The sequence below is a fragment of the Hippocampus comes genome, unplaced genomic scaffold, assembly GCF_001891065.2.
Source record: "Hippocampus comes isolate QL1 unplaced genomic scaffold, H_comes_QL1_v1.1 scaffold267, whole genome shotgun sequence".
Taxonomy (NCBI): Eukaryota; Metazoa; Chordata; class Actinopteri; order Syngnathiformes; family Syngnathidae; genus Hippocampus; species Hippocampus comes.
In genome coordinates this window covers 300,120-312,213 of record NW_017805049.1, presented here as the reverse complement: position 1 = coordinate 312,213, position 12,094 = coordinate 300,120, and positions in this window count along the sequence as shown.

Here is a 12,094-nt window from a genome sequence, read left to right as displayed (position 1 = left end):
GGTCTTGAATCAATTCTATAATAATAATAATCATCATCATAATAATAATAATAATAATAATAACAATAATAATAAGAATAAAACATACCAAGGAATATCAACAACCAGACCAGTCAGACTCAATATAATTAGGAAACTATATAATAACATAAACATTTTCCTTCCGACAAGACACCAATATCTTCATGACTGTCAGTTTTATAAATTATGAAGCAGGAAACTGGATGGGATTACTCCCATATTGCCTTATTCTCCCTTGTGCTTTAATCCCCTTGCGGAGAATATCCCGCTCATACTAGTCCCAGATAACAGATTTATCCAGGATAAAAATCCATGTTGTTACATTGCCTCTCCTCCTGTCCGAGACCAATAATCCAAGTCCCATTGTAACAGGATGTCAAACAATACCAGCAGCTGTGCATGGCAGCCTGTAGAAATGAGGACAGGTTTTTTTTTCCAACAGGTAATCTTTATCTTAATTTTTTTTTAGGCCAATATCACACTTCTAAACATGCATAGCCTGTCCCTGAGTGTACAGAATATTAACCTCTTGGTTTACGGTAACCATGAGCGTGTCTGTATGAGTGCAAGGTGAGCAATGCATTCTGACGACAGAAAACATGAAGGAAAAACCCACGTTTCACTTGTAAAAGATGAATCAATATGAAAGTTGAGGTGTTCATGATTTGATTGACTGCATCGGTCAATATAAAACAAAAACACACAAACACACACACACACACACCGGAGAGCAGGTTTAACGATTGCTATTCATTAATATTCCATTAGGACACCGTCAATGGGAATGCGTTGTGCCAAATCGCTGCAGGCTCATATTACCAGTCTGTAAATGTCTGTCCCTCCATGCGAGTATAGTTCCTCTCTACTCATCTTCACGGTGTTATTCTGTTCATTCAAAGTTGTTCACATGGTATGGCCGCTTCAGTGTGGAGACGCAGTCATGCTTGTGAGGTGTGATGGCCGACAGTAGGGCATTTGGGCAGATTAGGGTCAAACCGGCAAGTCCATGAAAGCAAGCCTTCCTTTTCATGAGCTTTAGTGGAGGTATGGCATCACCACCAGGTACAGGTACCTGCAATGATGAGGTTGTTTCGTCCATTGAGGTTGTTTAGTCTGTCCAAAATAAAGTTTTAATGATTGAGTAACATTTTTATTGATTTCTGGAAATGGAGAAAAACCTGAAGACGCTTAAAACAGTATAGTGCTGTACACAAGCTATTAAAGTGAGACTACTACTGGGACAGCGACATAGTACTGCTTGATGGTTCGCATGCCCGCGTCACATTTCTTAGGCTCGCTTGATTGATTTGTTTCTGAACAATGCCCTAAATTACACCACATATCTGTATTGTACTTATCATCACTGTTGTTTACATTTGACCAGATGCTAACGCTAATGCTGCTGTCCCTCCTGCTGAACGCCCGAAATGAACATCAGCGGGCCTGCTGCTATGATGTTCACATCATAGCTGGGGACTTTAATCACACAAATCTAAAGACTGCGCTCTCAAAGATCCACCAAATTGTCAAAATTGCCCAAGCAGTCATCCCCAACTGTCTGAAATCGTCTGTAATCATTCCAATTGCTAAAAAGGCACCCACGAACAGTCTTAATGATTAGCGACCTGTTGCCCACACGCCTGTCATTATGAAGTGCTTTGAGGCTGATTCTCAAGCACATCACTGAATGTTTCCCTCTCAACCGAAACTCCCATCAGTTTGCATACCGGGTCAATAGACCAACAGCGGATGCCATCGCAATAGCTCTGCACACTGTCCTGAGCCACCCGGAACAACAGTGGAGCTACGCAAGGATGGTTCTTTGTGGATTAAATCACCAAACTAGGCATCCTGGGGCCTCCATCCTTGAACCTGGATCGAGGACTTTTTGACCAACAGACACCAGACTGTGAGACTTGACTCCCACCTTTGTTCCACCAGCACACTGACCACTAGCTCCTGCCCTGTCTCTACACCTGTGACTGCAGCCAAGTCCAAAAAAAAACAACACCATTGTCAAATCAGCGGATGACACAATAGTGGTCGGTCTTATCTCAAGGGGAAACATGGCAGACTGCAGAGAGGAGATCCAGAAGTTGGACCCAGGAGATCATTGCGGACTTCAAGAGGAACAGAACTGAAACGTCTCCCACTCACATCAACGGCGAGAGAGTGGAGGGAGCACACACATTCAGGTTCCAGGGAGTCCCGATCTTTGAGGACCTTTCTTGGACAGAAAACATCTTAGCGGCCTTCGAGAAGTCTAGTAGTGTCTTCACTCCCCTGAGAATCCTCCTGAAAAATAAAATGCAATCCATTGAGATCCTGTTGACATACTGGGTTTCCAATTGGTCCGGGAGCTGCACTGAGCCGGACAGAGTAAGATAAGATATCCTTTATTTGTCCCACACTGGGTAAATTTAAAGTCGACAGCAGCAAGAAGTGTTTGCATTCACAGATATAGATAAGGTGGCTGTGCTATTTACAATTGTTTTTCACATCATTTTATTTATTTTTTATTCAGCAGCCTGACAGCAGTCGGTAGGAACGAGCGGCGGTATCTCGCCTTCTTGCAGCGCGGGTGTAACAGTCTCTGGCTGAAGGAGCTACCTAGTGCTGTAGGGTGTCAGAGGACAGTTAAAGCAGCACAGAGGATAGTTGGATGCGCTCTTCCCTCCCTGGCAGATATTTACTCCTCCAGGTGCCTGGAACATTATCGAGGACACCACACACCGCAGTTCTCGGCTGTTTGAGCTCCTACCATCTGGTAGGTGCTGCAGATGCTCTAAAAAAAGAATCCAACAGACTGAGAAACAGGTTCTTTTCGAGAGCCATCACCACCATGAATTCTCTCATGACGTTCTCCTTGCATATGCATTGCAATCAACTATTCTGTGAGGGAGAACATGTTGTGCAATACATTCCTATTTGTACATATCTTACTTTAAAAAATAGACTGATTTTTCATCAATCGCTCAAATGCTGTATTTCACTTTGTATCTCATTCAATGTTTCTGCCGATACTCAACCCCTTCCTACTCTTTACACTTTGTAATGCTCCGATGATCAAAAGAAATAACACAACGTACGTTTGAAAAAAAAATTCAAAATTCAAATAGGAGTCGACCTCAGCCTCACAAGCCTTTCTGGATTGAAATAGCTCAGTCAATCAGTGGACCGTGACCTGTATTTTACAACGACACAATAACCCCGCTGCAGCTCTGACAAGGCGGGGGTCACAAGGATAGCGGGCTCATTAAAAGCAAAAGCATACATATACACATGAAAAGCGTATTCGCACAGAGGAATTGGCCCAAACAAATGCATGCATGCACATAACAACACCCTCCCCAAAGCTGCATAAGTAGAGCTTATCCCTTCTTGGAGTGCACTGTTCTGGTCTGACTCCTAACTCTGATCCCTGCTCACCCCCTGGGTCAAACGCACACGCACACACACACACACACACTCACACACCCACACCCACACACATATGCACACACTTGCTAAAATGTGAGGGTGATGTGTGGTGTCTTGGACCATTTTGGTTGAAGGCAGGATCGCAGGTGGAGGGGGACATAACGGTGCTCCGGCCTTGCAGAACTACAGGGCAACAGTTACACATGATGATTTGACTGGTATCATGTTCGAGACAACTTTACAACAAGACTACCCTTTTTAATGATTTATGTATTCTTAATAATGATGGCATCAGCAGGTTGTAATTCATTAATAATTACTTCGAAGCTACTTAGACTTTCAACAATAACGGTAGGCGTTGACGCGCCGATAAAATTAGTACCACCGTGCCAAAAAATAAAAATAAAAATAACATTCATAAACTTTTTACGAGATTAATTTAAAGTGATACCAAGGCTCATTTATTGCCACATTTTTTTTTCCCCAGTTCTTTATCACTGCGGTCGCAGTCAATTTTTCTGAAAATAAAATGCATACCTTTCCAGAACACTCAATATCAAGCAGGGACAAGTCAAAGTAAAACACGTTTTGCAATTTACTAGCTAATGCCTTTTTCTATCTCATAATCTAGTTTGATCTCCCTGATTGGCTCATGAACAGCCAATCAGGGCGATCAATTGTCCCTGAAGACTGATACCATTTTGCACCCTGCGAGCAGTGGCTCACTCATTCAAATCACGTCTAAAAAGCACAACACAAAAATCTCTTCAATTTTTTTTCCACTTTATTTTCTTCCTACTTGGGTTATGAACGCGTGTGCAATATTAGTACATTTGTGCAATTGATTTCAGGAAAGCGTGACTGTGGATGGTGTGACGAAGAATGACTTCTCAGCCATGCTGTTTTGCATTGCTAGGGTGTGAAAGTCATGATTTTGATTGATGATGATTGTAAGAAGACTTTTCTTTTCGAGATTGCATTCAGATAATTTGTATATTTATTCCATCAATAAATATACATTGCGGACCCAACGTGCCATGAATTGTCAGCTCTTTTTAATATTCAAATTAACTAAAGGGCTAATGTGCAACTCATAAAAATCTAAACTTCTCTCAATCTGTTTCATGGACAAGTCAGCAGTTTGATTCAAATGACCTTTTTGTAACTGCCATAAAAATATACCTCGGTATTTTGCGATGCTTAAAGATGATTATATTATGCATGATGAACTACTTTGATAACTAGTCACTGTGCAGCGCTCGTTCGTCTGCGATTGGCTCGGCCGGCGCCGTGTGACATGTGGCTGAAAGGCAGGCTTGATTACAAAAACCATCACTTGATGTTTAATTGGACTGTCACTCCGCAGGACCTGAAAGATGTCGGTAAATCTCAGGTGCAGCGTTAAACAAATATAATTTCAGAGACAATCACGCCGCATACGAGAAACTCTTAAATTGTAATATGACAGCAGTTAATTTACATCGCCGCCCCACAGGAAGTGCACCAGCACCGATGACTTCTTTGTTAGAACCCCTTCCCACCCCCCCACCAAAAAAACATAACACTTCTAAAAACCCGACACGCAGAGCTTCATTAATCCGGTTGCTGGGTCACACTGTCCCACAATGAATCCCTGCCTTCGTTTGCCCCTGACCTCAGGGTCATGCTTTTGCTTCATGACCACTTCATTACAGAACAATCTACTGGGCGATTGCAGACAAAAGACATGCGACCTCACCTGATGACCTTGCCCCCTGATCCATACAATTCAAAGAGTTTAGGCCAGGGGTCCCCAACCACTGGTCCGCGGGTCATTTGGTGCCGGGCCACACAGAAAGAATAAATAACTATACATTCCTTCCGTTTTATTCATTTCGGAATCTGAAAGATGTTTTATTTTGAAAAATTACCGGATTCTCTGTTATATCAGTTTTCCTTGGTGGGCCGTTATGAGTGAAACAATGTTGAGAAGAAGGCAAGAATAACAGTTTATTCACCTATTGTTTAAGTTACTGTAGTGAGAGGTTCGGTAACAAGAAAATCCTTACAGTATCGCTCTTATTTATTACAAATGAGAATTTGAAACTTTGGTCAAGATTTTAGCAAGCATCATGAAAGTTGCCATCTTTGATTTGCTTTCGCAGGCCACATAAAATGATGCGGCGGCCCAGATCTGGCCCCTGGGCCATGAGTTTGACACCTGTGGGTTACCGCATAAAAAACAAACGTCTTTGAAAAGTTTTTTTTCGGGAAGGGGAAAAGGCCCAGCCAGGAGATCTTATTTTGAAAGCACGTTTAAACGTTACCATAGCGACCAGAGAACGTTGCGGCCAGGTAGGACATTCCTTCGTGTCATGATTCGTGTTTATTATTATGTTTCGAAAATACCACACTTTTCATGCAGGTCATATCATATTATATTGTTGTATCTATCCGGCCTTTCATGTCAGAAAATATTGTCTGACATGAAACTGGTCCGTGGGGCAAGAAAAGTTTGGGGACCTCTGCTCTAGGCGGCCCGGTGATCCAGTGGTGAGCGCCTCGACCTCACAGTGCAGAAGTCGTGGGTTCGATCCCGGCTCCGGCCTTCCTGTGTGGAGTTTGCATGTTCTCCCTGTGCTTGTGTGGGCTTTCTCTGGGTACTCCGGTTTCCTCCCACATTCCAAAAACATGCATGCCAGGCTGATAGAACACTCTAAATTGTCCCTAGGTGTGAGTGTGAGTGTGAGTGCGGATGGTTGTTCATCTGTGTGTGCCCTGCGATTGGCTGGCAACCGGTTCAGGGTGTCCTCCGCCTACTGCCCGAAGACAGCTGTTATAGGCTCCAGCATGCCCGGCGACCCTTGTGAGGATAAAGCGGATGGGAAAATGGATGGATGGATATTCTAATCTATATTATCCAAAACATTAGTAACAGCAGCTACTTGATTTTTATTTATTGGAAAAGCAAAGTGACACTGAAAAGTTGTCAATTTTATTTCGTCAAGTGGTTGCAAGAAATAAAATCATCAGAATACAGATATGTTTAGTTCTTCTTTGTCAGGACTAAACAGAAGTCAGATTGGCATAAAGTTTTATGTTAACGATAAAAAAAACAACCAACAAAAAAAACGGAGGCGTGGTCCTTTTTAGTCACTGACATTTATTTGGCATTGTTACACAACCAAGCAAATCTTTTGTAAATCAGAAAATATCTGCTATGTCACTGTTAGTTTCTCCGCTGAAGATCTAGCAGCTACTTTACAGAGCCCCGCCCTTTTCTTTTCTCACGTGTGTTGGCCGGACTACATGGAATCACTATGATATTAAAGTCAAAAGCTAAGCAGAGCTGCAATGTATGCGCAATGTGCTTGAGCCGTGTGGGTTGCAAGGGGGAATTAATGAGTCTCCTATGAGCTATTATCTGTACCTTAGCCCCACTCTGCAATAATACAAGCATGAACTACATGCATGAGCTTCTCAACACAAACCGGTAAGTTTGTACTTTAATGAAAATGTTAGTTCCATAAAGGTGGTCCCTAACGACGGTAACAACAACAACACACTTCTGCTGGTAGATGCAATAAACCCGATACTTTGTTAGTTTTGGACCAAGAAAGATTCAAATCATCCAATTTTTGATCACAAATATCATTCAAGTTTCTTCTTCATCACATAAGAAAAAGACTGATCCAAATTCCAACGCAGACTATCCTGTGGGTCAGGATCAACTGACTGCACGGCAGCTGTACTCCATGCTGTCTGAACCATTAAGCCAATTAGGTTATCTGTTTTAAAACCGCAGGTCCCACTGACATTCATGACCTCCGCTTGTTTACGGAGTTCACCGTGTCTACAATTCTAAGCGGTCTCACTTAACATAAGTCGTGAAATAAAAAAGATGTACTATGCATGTACATGTGACAAAGAAAAGGGATGCAGTATGGCAAATGCTGATAAGACTTTCATTTCATGAAGCGACTTCATCACTGGTTATGGCGGTGCATACTTTACAAGGCAATTAACTCGTGGGGCTGAGTAGAACATATTACTAGAATGAAATTTGGGGGGTTGACTTCCCCCTTTAGCTATTGCAGAGAGAGGCAGTTGTGGTAAACTAAATCCCCTCATCTGAACTCATCAAAAATCTTCACAGATAGATCCCAGTGTGTCATTCTTGATATGAGAGCTACAGTTCAACCGGAGTTTATACGCGCTTACTTCAAACAAGAGGGCGGGTAAAAAAAAAAAAAAATCAGTTGCAGGGCACATAATCATATCAATTGAGACATGCATGAAGACAACCACAAATGCAGAAAGATCCAAATTGTAATAAAAAAAGCCCGTGAAAAGGGAAAGTACATCAGACAGTTTAAAGACAACCCCCACCCCTGTAAAACAATTACCAGAGTCGAATGGGAGTTCGGGTAGTTGGACGTGAAAAATGACACTGTGCTGAATGGAGCGGATTCCCTGTAGGGTTCTGTCCCTGAAACACAGCACCTCTACCGTGTCCAACTTTGCAAGCCTGACACACAAAATAAATACAAAATTCATGTTAATACAATATGATCTTATGCAAGCATGAATGTTTTCCTCATACACAAATTTTCACCAAGGTATTATCCAAGAAAGTTCACATTGTAACACTTTCCATAATAGGGTTGTAACTCACCCTATTCACACAACAACACACACATTTGAGTGAAAACACCTTAGCAACAAATGTGATGTTTCTCCTATTAGCAGAATCAAGAGTTATTATTCTGTGTACAGTATTAACATTGTGGTTGGGGAGATAGGACAACTTAGACGACATTAGTTTGGGCTAAAAAGTGCCTGTGAGTCAGGGGTAGCAACATAATACTTGGAAAGTTTGCACTTGGTTTTGGGGCAATTTATCAGGTGTCAAGAATGTGCTGCTGGCCCGCTGCCCCGTGATCCATACAATTCAAAGAGTTTAGGCCAGGGGTCCCCAACCACTGGTCCGCGGGTCATTTGGTGCCGGGCCACACAGAAAGAATAAATAACTATACATTCCTTCCGTTTTATTCATTTCGGAATCTGAAAGATGTTTTATTTTGAAAAATTACCGGATTCTCTGTTATATCAGTTTTCCTTGGTGGGCCGTTATGAGTGAAACAATGTTGAGAAGAAGGCAAGAATAACAGTTTATTCACCTATTGTTTAAGTTACTGTAGTGAGAGGTTCGGTAACAAGAAAATCCTTACAGTATCGCTCTTATTTATTACAAATGAGAATTTGAAACTTTGGTCAAGATTTTAGCAAGCATCATGAAAGTTGCCATCTTTGATTTGCTTTCGCAGGCCACATAAAATGATGCGGCGGCCCAGATCTGGCCCCTGGGCCATGAGTTTGACACCTGTGGGTTACCGCATAAAAAACAAACGTCTTTGAAAAGTTTTTTTTCGGGAAGGGGAAAAGGCCCAGCCAGGAGATCTTATTTTGAAAGCACGTTTAAACGTTACCATAGCGACCAGAGAACGTTGCGGCCAGGTAGGACATTCCTTCGTGTCATGATTCGTGTTTATTATTATGTTTCGAAAATACCACACTTTTCATGCAGGTCATATCATATTATATTGTTGTATCTATCCGTGATTTTTTCAACAAAACACATTTTTAATTGTTTATAAGTTGTTGTTAGTGGCCCGGTGGTCGACTTGTGAGCGTGTCAACCTCACAGTGCGGAGGTACTGGGTTTTTATTATGTGACGAAAATACCACAATATTATTATTTTGTCGTATTTATCCGGTCCCTGAAAATATTGTCTGACATGAAACTGGTCCGTGGGGCAAGAAAAGTTTGGGGACCTCTGCTCTAGGCGGCCCGGTGATCCAGTGGTGAGCGCCTCGACCTCACAGTGCAGAAGTCGTGGGTTCGATCCCGGCTCCGGCCTTCCTGTGTGGAGTTTGCATGTTCTCCCCGGGCCTGCTTGGGTTTTCTCCGGGTAATCCGGTTTCCTCCCAGATTCCAAAAAAAATGCATGGCAGGCTGATTGAACACTCCAAATTGTCCCTAGGTGTGAGTGTGAGCGTGGATGGTTGATGTCTCTGTGTGCCCTGCGATTGGCTGGCAACTGGTTCAGGGTGTCCCCCCGCCTACTGCCCAAAGACAGCTGGGATAGGCTCCAGCACGCCCTGCGGCCCTTGTGAAGATGGATAAGGATCAGAAAATGGATGGATGGATGGATGGATGGACTAATAAAATGACTACTCCATCCATGCTGAACTGTAGGAAGCAGGACATGAACTGAGAGAGCAACAAGGAAAGTGATTTTCACAGAATAAATCCATTAGTGATTCACAAAGTCGAGCAATCATATCAAACGCAATATGGATATGAAACATGAAACCTCCTCAGGCAAGGTGCATCATATACAACTTTATTTTTTGCTCATGCGCTGCACTCGCTCACATCCTGTGCATCCCCTGGGGGTTAGGTACCACTGTCTATAAAACCTAGTGACGCCTCTGGATTTGAGTATTGGAATTCTTAGCATTCAAATGGTAATGGTTGTCTTTAAAAAAAGGTAATTGCGTATGAATCGATATATTCACAGTTTTAATGCCAGTATATCTTCACCATTATATGCCCCAAATGAGATTGCATAAATTGCAACACATTCTCTTCTAATTATATTTTTGGATATACTGTATAGGATGCCAAACACCTCCGTGTGTCTTAACAACTGCAAGTGGGGGAAGCCTCATTTTGCTGTTTCAATGCACCCGAGGGCTTTATGATCTGATAGTGCCAGGATATGGCAGCTGTTTTGCGTTCACACAATGTACGAGCAAAATAGATTGTGTTACTTCTGAGATATATGAATTTGTGAAGGTGTCACAGCAACTGCATGTCTATTCTGTTATATATTTAGGTATAAAGACAAGAGTGTTCTGGGTTTAATGAGTAGTTCGGATAATTTTTTTCCGTTGTATCAGCAGAGGGTAAAAGCAAACATGCTAATTGTGCAACTCACATGGTTGCTATGAAACCGTCTTTATATTTCCTTGGCCACCACCATTTGCTCTGTCAGTGGGTCCTGTCAACAAAGCTGTGGGACAATTGAAGTTATTGTCATTGATGATGATAATCAATGACAATGATTTTATTTTTTTTTTCCAAAACAAGTTTAAGAACTCTTCTTCAGATTACATTTGCATTTGGGTGTCATAAAATTTGTGTAGTTATCACTGAAGTGTCTTCACTGTTGCTGTCATGTTCCGCTCTGTTTTGTTTTGGGTTTTTTTTGTTTCAGCACCAGCTGGCGTGTGGGGCTTCACCCTTCAGCGGTGCACCTGTGTCTGATCAAGTCAATCAAATGGCTGCAGATTTAAGGGCTCTGACTTCCTGTTTCATTTTCTTTATATATATATAGACCGATTTTAAAACTCGTAATCACATTTTTTTTGGTGTGTGTACAAGACTATGATGTGATGTTTCAACATTTATTCAGTTTCACTTTTGTAACGTCCCTCCAAGGGAAGACGGAACTCCAAAGTGGCCCGTGACAAAAATGAGTTTGACACCCTTGAATACAGGGTGTCTATAAAAATGCACTTAGTCACGACAGAGTACAGCACAGTAGGCTGAAACTCACATCTGCAGCTCCGAGCTCGGTTACAGAAAGAATTACACTTGTAAATCAAGATATACACAACAGCCACAGGCCACATCTCAGCCTTGTCGTGGCAAGCGGTACGTCAAACTCGTTTAAAATGCTGTTTGAAAATTTACTGGTGTCCTCTGTGTGTTTTTGGGGGTGATTTTTTCAACAAAACACATTTTTAATTGTTTATAAGTTGTTGTTAGTGGCCCGGTGGTCGACTTGTGAGCGTGTCAACCTCACAGTGCGGAGGTACTGGGTTTGATTCCAGCTGCGGCCTTCCTGTGTGGGGTTTGCATGTTCTCCCTGTGCTTGCGTGGGTTTTCTCTGGGTACTTTGGTTTCCTCCCACATTCCAAAAACATGCACGAGAGGCTCATTGAACACTCAAAATTGTCCCTAGGTGTGAATGTGAGCGCGGGTGGTTGTTCGTCTCTGTATGACCTGCAATTGGCTGGCAACCGGTTAAGGGTGTCCCCCGTCTACTGCCCGAAGAAAAGCTGGGATAGGCTCCAGCACACCCCGCCGCGACACTTGTGAGGATAAAGCGAATCAGAAAATGGATGAATTGAAAAGTTGTTTTTTCAAAAATGCTAATAAACCTCGAATGTGTGGTTAAAAAAGACAAAACTGGTGTTGGCTCACCAATCCTGGTTCAAATAAATAAATAAATGACCCCGTGAGTACAGTGTGGGGGGGGGGTGCATTGAATATATTATATATAATGTGTATATATTTTGGGATACCTTGGTTCCATTATGTTGCATTGAGAAAGCGATATGTTTAGTTCTTCTTTGTCAGGACTAAACAGAAGTCAGATTGTCATAAAGTTTTATGTTAATGGTAAAAAAACAAACAAAAAAAAAACTAACAAAAAAACAGAGGCGTGGTCCTTTTTAGTCACTAGTGCAGTGGTTTTATGGCATGGGTCACATCTGCCATTAGATAATGACAGGGGTAAGCCAAATGGAACATGAAGCATGCGTGTGTTCGTGACCGTGAGTGTGTGTGTGTGTGTGTATGTGTGTGTGTGTGTGTGTGTGT